Below are 11,221 nucleotides of genomic sequence, written 5' to 3'. Positions count from 1 at the left end.
GCAACATCCAGATAAAACAATTACAACATATAAAGACACTTACTGCAACATAAGACTGAAACAGCTGAAACATTTAGAATATATTGTTGCAACATATGTGTGAAAACATATGCAACATCTAGATAAAAACGATTACAACATACGTCTGGAAATAGATGAAATATTTTGAACAAACACTTGCAACTAGGGATGGCAATGGGCGGATTCGGATCAGGTGGAGCCTTCGCGGACATGAACTCAAAACCCGAAACCGCCCTGAACACCGGTTCGAGTGATAATCGAAAGCCTGAAACCAAACCCGGTGGATCCCCGAAACCCGATTGGTTAACCGAAACCTAAAGATGAGCAAACAAGCCGCCCGGCCCAGCCCGGCATGGGCCCGATAGGGCACGGCATGGAAGGGCCCACCGGGCCGTGTCGTACCAGACCTTCGTGCCTGGCCGACGGCCCGGGCCGTTTTTCGTGGTGTGCCAGCCCAAAAAGCCTGGGCCCAGAAGTTCACCGAGCGGGCCCATGGCCCATCAGCTGCCAATAGAGAGAGGGGAAGGGGAGGGTAGGAGGCAGGGGACGTGGCGGCGACCGCCGGCGTTCTCGCCGCCGAGCAGAGTGACACAGATCCAGAGAAGGCGTGGAGGAGGCTGGCACGCCCGCCCCTGAGGAGCTCGAAGCCGGATCCGGAGGAGCTGCTCCAAGCCGGCGCCGGCCAACGCGCTCAAAGGCAGTGTCCTTGACGCCGCTGCGCTGGAAGCGCAGGCCACCGCGCTCGAAGCAGAGGGAGTCGCGAGCGCTCGAGCGGGATGGTAAGGCTAAGGTGTGGGGCCACGAGCGCTGTGGTGCAGGGACACGAGCAGGACGGGACGTGATGCGAGGAATCACGAGACTCGTGACTCGCGGGCGCGAGCCGAGAGGGAGTGCGGCTGGGGGAGGGAAAGGGGGAAGTGAGTTAGCAGGCCTTAAGGTTACATGGTGGGCTGTTAGCACTTAGCATTCCTTGGAGGTCACCAGGCCGTACCGGACCTATCTCTAATTGTCGTGTCGGGCCGTGCCGCCCGGCGTGCTTGAGCATCGGCCCAGGGCCAAAATTTCATACTTTGTGTCGGGCCATTAGGCTGCGGGCTGCAGGCTCATCTTTACCGAAACCCGAAACCCACCACTACATGGCAATACAAAATAATAATAAGGAATTTTTAGCAACATATCCATGATGCATTTTACATATTCATATGTATAAATAAGAGGCAATAAACAACACACAATTTCATGACTCAACTTAGAACAAATTTAATTGCTTACATAAACAATTTATTAATAAAAACACATGAGTTTTTTATTCAAAATGTCTATTTCGTACCTCCATTGGGCATCCGTGGGTGAAAACCGAAACCCGAAACAGAACTCGATAAGTTTCGGATCCCCGAACCCGAAAACCGTGGGGGGAAATTCAAACCCGAATCTGAACCTGCTGGACCCGAAACTCGCGGATATCTGCCCCGAGCCTGCCCCGCTGCCATCCCTACTTGCAACATGCTTCTGAAATACTTGCAGCACCCGATCTATTTTTGCAACATACCTTTGAAATGACTGAAACACCTAAAACATACTTTTGCAACATAGGGGAAGGGAAGCCTTGGCTAGTCGATTCCAGCCGTTGGAGTCGGAGCTGGCGGCGCATGAGCACCACCGCCACCATCGCCACCAGTACCGGGCTTGGCTCGGCGGCAACGGTGAGGGATGAGGGGCAAGGAGCGCCATGGCCACTGGGATGGTGGGGGAGCTCGGTCGCCAGGGTGAGAGAGGGTGCCACCGGGGGTGGTGAGGGCGCAGTGCTGGGATGGAGGAGAGCCGCCCACTCCCCTGCAACACCGACGTGCCACCTTCATGGATCTCGCTCTTTCTCCATGGATCTTGCCGGGGTAGGGAGAGGGTCGCTAGATCTGCGGGTGTTGGGGGTTCCCGGTGGTGGAGGACACCGGGAACTAGTGTGCTGTGGCAAGGGATGAGGAGCGCGCGGAAGGGGTAAGGACGAGAGCAGAGCGGAGCAAGGTGTGCGGGAGTTGATTTTGTTTTTTAGGTGAGCGGCACATGCGACAGTGAGTGGAGCAAGTTTCGGCCTTCCGGATGTCTCAATGGTAACATAACCGTTTTTCTTTATATTAAACTTGATCTAAGATAATTTAACTTATGAAAAAATTATACTACCTTTGGTACCTAAAATTGCTTCTTCTTTTTTGATAGAGGGCGTATTCTTCTTGAACAGGCACTACAAAACAGGTGAGTTGTTCCCACCTCCCTAGAGGAAAGGTAGGAAACGATACTCCAGACATCATTTCAGTATTTCAATACGGTTCAGGCCAAACCGAACGTCATATACTTTCTCAGGCTGCGTTCTAATTTTATCTACAGATACATGGGGGTTTGGGGTCCTTCTTATGTCTGATGTCTCACCAAAAGGAGGCCAAAAGGACCGACAGCAAATTCAATCCCTGTTCGGATCTTAGATTCAACGACTGCTGAAAGCCTGAAACACAGAGGGACAGGGATCACGGCCTGGTGCAGGGCTGGCCCTTCCCTACACCGTACTATGACTGTGAGATCTGTGGCCACACGTAGGACTATAGGAGCCTGCTCCTGGGAGCAGTTCCTGAATCATCCAAGTATCTGTTCTCTGCAACAAAAGAGTTAAAAGGAGAAACTCGTTACTAGCAGCTTCTGGATTTGTATCCATACTGCAAAACAAAGGTCAAGATGCATGAATGAGCAAGCAAAAACAAAATCTTAATCTGATACCACCCTGCATCAAAAGCAAATTTGCACTAATTGCTCGACATAAGGGGAAGGCAGGTGGTGCCGTCGAGGATTTAGGCGCGGATGGTGATTCAGTTGAGGATCCAATTCTGCTACGACGCCGTCGACTGACCCTGGCGCCTCGGCCTATCTCCGTTCTGGCAAGATCGAGACTGGTGGCTTCCGCTGATGAAGCTTCTGTACATCCATCGGACAACCAGCTAGAGGATGAAGAGGCGCCTGCGACGTCGGCGGAGTACGGTGAGTCTTTCCATTCAGCTATTTTGGCAGGTTTTAACCCCGACGAGGCAACTGGTTATGCTCTCGAAAAATGTTCCGGCGAATTCAATGCCAACAAGAACAAGTTCTCTGCACAATCAGAGGAAACTTTGTGTGAAGATTTTTGGAATCAAATCGGCTTCCCAAAGGGATCTCGATGGTGGGAGTCTGACTCACAGCTCCCTTGCCAATCGACTTTTGCCGGTTCTCAATCTTCAAACGAGGCTGATACTGTGGATCGGGAAAATACTCGACCATTCGCAAATCAACCTGCTCGTACAAAAATTTCCTCTCCGGCGACCTAGGATGGTTCGTCCATGGAGGGGACCCTTGCCCAAACCTCGTTCGTCAGCTCCAGTGACGCTGGCCACATTCATGCCGCCTGAATTGGTAACTAATCCCGATCGGGTTGCCGTGGATACCGCAGTAAATTCAATTGCAAAACAGAGTCAAGATCTACGAGTCCTAGTTGAGCGGGCAAAATCCTTTGGTCGGTCCAGAGGTGATCTGGTGCGATCGTGTCCTTGGCGGACCCACGTGCGGGTGACACAAAAACACCAAATGCCAATAGCGCTCATAACCTAGCGACAGATCATACGCGAGCCGCCGCCATTCCATCTCGCCCTACCTACGCCGAGATGGCGGCTCGTGCACCACCACCACCGATTCGTGATTTTCACCAAAACAGACCCCCACGCCGGTTCGATCGGCCTCAGAGAGGTCGTGGCACTGGACCGGGCGTTGGTCATGGATATGTTAGCCGTCATCTAGGAAGACATAATGCAGCAGGGCGTGGAGATGGTCGTGGAGCCCAATCGGACCATGACAGGAATCAACGTGGCCACCAGCAACACTTTCAGCAAGCAGAATAACGGCCTCATGGGCAAACTGAAGCGTCTTCTGCTACTGTGGAGGCAATAAAGCAGCAAGACAAGCCGGAGGCATCAGGTTCGCATCCACAGCCTTTGGCCTCCACTGATCTTGCAAAGCCGAAAAAGGTCAAACCACCTCATCGTTTTAGGTGTAAGTGTAATGGCCATTTAGCAGATTGTTGCAAGGCGGATCTAGATTGTTTTATTTGTAATAAGAAGAATGCCCACATTTAAGCAAAGTGCCCTCTCGTTGAGCTTCCAAAACCAACAGCGTCCATGCTAGGTTCTGCTAAGAATGAGCTGAGTTTTTTCCACGTACCAGATTTTGAGTTCAAATTGGAGACCCCGAAACCATCTCCTACTGCTTTGATAAAGGCGGCGGGAATTGATGCAGCCACAGTTCAGACAGAGCTTGCAAAATTCATCACAGCAGACTGGAACTGGGAAGCGCTTCCTCATGGGGATGACTCTTTCCTGGTGGAATTCCCATATGAGGATGAACTCAAACGAAGAGTCGATATTGATTTTTGTTTGAAGAATCATGGGGTCACATTGACAATCTCAGAGTGGCAGGATGCTAGTGACTCTATTCCGGCTTATCATCTTGATGAAGTTTGGGTTCATGTCAGTAAAGTCCCTCATCCTTGGCGCCATTACCTTGGCTTTTGGGCACTCGGTACAGTCATTGGTGCTACTGTAGATGTTGATATGCTCACTTATATGGGAAAAAAGGTGTGATCCGGATTCGGGTGGGGATGATGAGCAGAGAGTATTTACCCTTTACCACCGATGTGGTTTTTGGAAAAGTAGGACATGAAGTACTTTTTAGTTTGGAGGAGGCAAATTTTGAGCCAGCAATCCCTCCACCAAATCCAGATTACTCGGGATGAGGATGCGGCTGGAAAAGATGATGCAAATCATGGGCGTGATGGTGGACAGGCCCAGAAAACGCAGAAAACTACAGAGAACACGTCATCTTCATCTAATGCCCCTACAGGAGGTGGACCTGTGCCAATGCAATTGGCAACTGCGATGTCACTGCTTGAGAAAAAAGGAAGCCTAGGGAAACTGAGCCAGTTACTAAGCCTAGATGACATAGCTAAGCTACCGACTGTGTATGGTACCCCTCCGGCCAAGAATGTCAAAGGCAATGCATGTTCAGGAAAGAGTCTTCATCCACCAGAGAAAGCTACTAGTGGTGAACGTACTAGTACTGAACCCAGTTTGGAAGCTACAGAACAATCATTAGTGGCTGGGACACATACTTTACCTTCTGATCAGTCACACTCGCCAGGCTCAGCAAAAAGGTGACACCTACTCAGCCCATGCCAACCTCGCCTAGGCCAAAGGTTGGGACAAACAGCAGGTCGACATCACCTATTCCCATGTTGTGTGAAATTCATAGCAGTGTTAGACCAGAGATACCTCATAGCAGCAGTTCTGCTCCGACCATCAGGCAGACAGTTAAGCCTGCAGAATTAGGCGATCTGTTGATGTCAAGGTTGATGACTCTGCGTCCGTCGGATTCAAGCAAGCCGGGCAAAGATGTTCCAGCTAATATTAATGATGGTCCAGGGTTACAATCCCCTTGAGGTACAAATGAAAATTCATTATCGCTATTGAATTCAACTGAAGGACTACGACGTAGTACACGTACTAATATCCAATCTGCTGATGGAATTTCCACAGCTGACGAGGATATGACAAGCAAAGCTATGGAAGGGCTACCATCCGAAATTTGGATAGCCCTCCGGAGAAGAAGTCGGCGGCTGCACAGAGTGTGGTGCCGCATTCGCCTTCATCTCCGTCGATTCCATAGCCTGGTATGCATAGCTCTTGCCCTACTATTTCCTTTATTCCTATTTCGAATGCTTGTTGTGTTAGTGAAAGTGCATCTAGCCCTTTAGTGGGTTTTGGATGATTGAATGACAACGTGATTAAAGGACTAACCTATTTGCTAAGTGTGGACAGGTAATAGGTTATCTCACAGGTACTTAATAAAAGCCAAAATGATGTGTTGTTGTATAAACAATCTAGTTTAAGTACAAGACAACAATGCAAATAGAATTCATGCAAAGGCTTAATTATTGTAGGATTTCCATGTACTATGTAAAAAGCAAGCTTGTAAGAATTAATTAATGAGACGTAAGGGATTGCATATGGATTGGTCTCATATTTGAAGCTTGCTAAATTGATATGAAAAAGATAACAATACATGAATGGATGATTCAACACAAAATGTGACTTGATAGCTTGAGATGATGAAAATAGCAAGGAAAGGCTTCGATGTACTAAGCAAGGGTGAAGGACAAGCGACGGCTTGGCGGCCGAAGAACCTAGCTAGGGTGAAAAAGGAAGTACTTGAATTTAGTTGATATACTAATCAAGCTATGATGTTCATGTTTATGTGGAGGATCAAATCACTATTGGAGTGTTTGATGGAAGTGACTTGATACATTTGGGATTATTCAAGTTTGATGAATGGAATCAAGTCACATGCTCAAGATGGCTATGCTCAAGTGAAAAGATCAATATCAACATGTTAGCACCCTTACTTGATGAAGATTAAACGAGACGTCATCAATTCCAAATAGATCAACTCAAGTGGTATAAATTCATTTTTCCTCTTAACTTGAGTTTAATAGGTATGTCGTACTATTAAGAGGGATACATCATGTTGATAGATAATGTTTCATAAGTGCTCAAGCCAACCCATGTGAGTTTTAAGTATTTGAGCGACAAAAGAGCTAACTTTATTTTGGCTGGTCTAGCAATACCGGACGTGCCCAGCAGCTGCAAAATTGTTGTTCTCGGGTTGGTTCGTCGAGAGTTCCGACGGTCGGGAGTCCCGGTAAGGGTTGGGAGTTCCGACGTCTCGCACTTTAACTGACTTGGAGGGTTCACTATCCTGGTCCGGTATGCCTGACCAGAAGCCAATGGCTAGTTTTCAAAAGTCTTAAGGGTCGAGAGTTCTGACGTAAGTCAGGAGTTCCGACGGTCGGGAGTTCCGGCATGCGTCGGGAGTTCCGACACCTCACATACTTCAACTCAGTTACATGTTTTTCAAAATTGCTGAGGGTCGGGAGTTCCGACGTAAGTTGGGAGTTCCGACGGTCGGGAGTCCCGGCATTCATCGGGAGTTCCGACGTCTCACAACTTCACTGTAACTTAGTTACCGTTGGCGCAGTGTAAGTCATACTGTCCGGTATGGCAACGGCTAGTTTTTCAAGGGGGCTATAAATACCCCCAAGCCTCCACCTTTGGAGGCTGCTGATTCTGCTGACGTACTCACACGTTTTTGAGCCTTACCAACTCTCCTAAACCCTCTCTTAGTGAGTGCGTGATATAAATTGCAAAATCCATTTGTGGGTTAAGAGAGAATTTAAAAAAGAGAGCAAGCCACTACTTGAGCACTTGTGCATATTGTCAATCTCGTGATTCACATTTGTTACTCTTGGACTCTTCGGTCCTAGACGGTTAGGCGTCGCCGGAGAACATCCGAGAGATTGTGGTGTGCCACGGAAAGTTTGTAACGGTCGATTCCGCCACCTCGGAATCATTTAGTGGAAGGAGGAAAAGGAGTTGGAAAAGACTCCGGCTAGAGTGACCTTCGCTGACCTTCGCTGGATCGCCCGCAGCCCCCTCAACAGAGAGTAGGACTCGAACGAGTTCGAACTTTGGTAAAACAAATATTGTGTCTTAATTTGTATTTCATTCAATATTTGTGTTGCTCTAGCTCTTGTGCAGGTTCTCTGTGTATATTGATATCTATAGTAGGTACATGTAGTTTGGTTTGAAGATAGAAATCGAAAGGAGCAAGTTCGGGGCTGTTCTGCAGAAACCGTGCATACCGAACACGTCCGGTATTCATACCGGACACGTCCGGCATTAGAGCTCTGTGCTGAAAATATTTATTCGTAGTTCTAACTTTGTGTTGCAGGGTTGTAGCTTCTAGATATATTCTTTATACCTTGTATACTGTGTGGCTAACTTGTGAGGGGTGATATTACTCTTATTTGGAGTTTCCGAAACTTCCTTTACTAATTGTTTCCGCATTTAAAGGTGTTAATTTTTAGAAACGCATATTCACCCCCCTCTAGGCGGCATCCTAGGTCCTTTCAATTGGTATCAAAGCTAGGTTCTCATCTAAAGCTTCACCGCCGTGAGAAAAGGATGTCAACACCTATCGAGTTGGAGCCGGTGCTTCTCCAAAATGATGGTTCAAACTTTCTAACTTGGTCAATACATATACTCAATACTTTTAGAGATATTAGTCCTCTTGTTGAGCATATTGTGGATGCAAGCATACCTCTTTCTATAGTTGATTAGAGCAACTACAAAAATTTGTCAAAAGAGAAAGAGATATGTGTGTAACTCAATGCTCAAGCTATTAATATTATTTTGAGTACATTGAGTGTAGAGGTTCAAGATGAGGCAATCTTCAATGGACAACCACCTCCGGAGAGTGCTCATCTCATTTGGACTAGACTTTTTGATTTATATGGAAAATCCAAATGTGATGATGCACTTGAGATCGAGTCAATGGAAAGTATGTCCATTGTGTCTTCATGCAGCGAAGAAGCCTCACAAGACGTCAAGAGCGCCGAGCTGAAGCAAGAAGTGCAAGCAGCGCATAACCTGCTATCTGCCTGCATGTACCGGATGTGTCCAGCAGACCAGCAAGCAGCTGTTTGCAACGATGCTCAAGCCTGGTGGCGACCAAGTGATGAGTCAACCTCAGTATCTCATGATACTCATCACTTGTGTCTCATGGCCAAGAAAAGCAAGAAAAAGAGCAACAAGAAAGATCAAGAAAAGAAGAAAGCACAAGTAGATGATCAAGATGAGAGTGATGTTGAAGTTGAAGACAACTACAACCTTGATCATCTCAACCGCAAGGACAAGTTCATCATCATGAAGATAGTTGAAAAGAATGATGAACTTGAAGAAGAGATTGAGAAGCAAGAGCAATCACTTCAAAAGCAAGAATTGTTTCTCATCTCCAAGATGGAAGAACTAAAGGCTCTAAGTGAAAGGTATAAAAAATTATCAATTGAGCATGATTTAGTTACTAATTCCTCTTCTAGTGTTTCACAACTAGAGAAGAAAAACTTGGAGCTCAAGGCAAGGCTAGATGAACTATCAAGCAAGTATAATGTGCTACAAGCAAACTATGTTCATCTAAAGTGCTCTCATGATGAAGTAGTAGAATCAAGCATTATGCTTGAGGTGGCTCATGAGGTTGTGATTACATCGGTAAAATTTTCTCAACCTCTCACACATCCACTCACTAGTACACCATCTCAATTAAATGTTTCTTGTACTAATGAGTGTGCTCCTCAAGCAAGCCAATCTTAGATTGAGCTAAATCTTATAGAAAATATAGAGCTTAAAGAAGAAGTGCAAAGATTAAAGAAAGATGTGATTCGGTTGAAGGGTAAGGAGAAAGCACAACCTTCTCAAGATAACCGTGATAACATGGTGAAGAAGCTTGAGAAAGGTTCAAACCTTGCTTCCTCCAAAGCCCAACAAAAGACTCATATCTCAAGCAAGGCCAACACAACCAAGAGCAAGAAACATGGAAAAAGGATGTGCTATGGTTGTGGATTGTATGGACATGAGTGGGCTATGTGTCCACACAAGAGTTGGGCCGACAAGGTTGAAGCCGCCAATCAAAAGGCTTCTACCAAGGAGGCCAAGCAAATGAAGAGTGATGGACAAATCACTTATCTCATGAGCAAGAAATTGGGATATCCTACCAAGAAATGCCCAATGTACAAAGAGGCAAGAAAGGAAGCCCAAGTTGCAACAAGAAGATGCTATGGATGCATTGAGATGGACCATAAGGTTGATAGATGTCCATACAAGCAAAGCAAGCATAGAGCAAACAAAGGCCGCATATGCTATGCTTGTAGAAGAAAGGGGCATCTAAGCTATGAATGCCCAAATGGTAACTCACCTAAGCCGAACACATTTGTTTATAATGATATGCTTAGGAAGACCACAAATGGAGTTAGCATTAGCAAGGTGATGTGTTCACCACAAACTAATGCTAAAGCCATTTGGGTGCCTAAGCACTTGTTGACTAACTCAAAAGGACCCAACAAGAATTGGGTACCAAAGTGTGCTTAGGTTAATAATGTAGGTACTTGATGATGAGATAAAGGCTTTGGGGTGGTTGAGCAAGCAATTTGATAATAGTCACTCAATCTATCAACCAATTCTTATCATAATCCCTTATATGGTTGACCCGAAGATAATTCAATGAATATATCATATATTTCATCCTCATCATTGGTAACAAGTACCTAAACCTCTTAGGATAGCCTTTTTATTTGTTTTGTGCTCAATAGGGTCACAAATAAGTATATTTGTGAAACATTAAATGTGGCTAATTAATTTCACTTGAGATATATCATGTTTGCCATATGATGCTTTTGATCGCTCTCTAGTAGAGTAATTTATTTGTTGAGATGCTAGTATACAATAAATAATAAAGCTAAACAAAGAATCACAAGCAGCAAATTAATTGTGTCTGTCCTGCACCTATCGGACGTGTCCGGTATGCCTACCGGATGTGTCCGGAATGGCCAGGGACAGGAAGTAAGTGTTTCTGTTCTTTGTATTCCAGACGTGTCCGATATACCTACCGGACGTGTCCGGTATTGCAGCAACTAGAAAACAATTTGAATTACAACTGAGTCTTTGATCCGTATATTTTCATATATCCTTAACTTACTCAGAAGCTTGTGATTTATCAAAACTAAGTGGATTGTTAGCATCTCTTGAACTCAATTGTAAATATGGTGATTTTATTAGGTTTATGGTCAAAATGGAAAATTGGCTCTCAATTTCTTAATAGAATAAAAGTGCTTGTTGAAAGTCATTCAAATTACTTGAAGCACTTATTTAGGGGGGGCTAAATTTCTATTTTGCACCATTGTGGACTAACAAATTTATCTAGCATTCTTTGTAGTTCTTTGGATGAAAATGTATCTAGCATGATTATTTGGCAATTGAGGTCAACATAAAGATCATCATGCTATTTATCTTCCTAGTGGTATTCTTGTGGGCTCAAGGCAAAGATATGTGTTTACATACATACATTGTAAGTGCATCTAAGGCCCTTTATATGTTAGAATGAGCATTTGTGTGACATAGGAGAGATATTTTTCAAAACCCATAACTAGCATGTGTAGGTGGTGTGAATTTGAAAAACTATTTAAATCTTGGTCTTTATGACCTAGCCTTGTCATGTGATGATTATAGCTCTCCTTGATTGCTTG

The sequence above is a fragment of the Miscanthus floridulus genome, chromosome 12 (genome assembly GCF_019320115.1).
Source record: "Miscanthus floridulus cultivar M001 chromosome 12, ASM1932011v1, whole genome shotgun sequence".
Taxonomy (NCBI): domain Eukaryota; kingdom Viridiplantae; phylum Streptophyta; class Magnoliopsida; order Poales; family Poaceae; genus Miscanthus; species Miscanthus floridulus.
Note: the sequence above shows the minus strand (reverse complement) of the source record.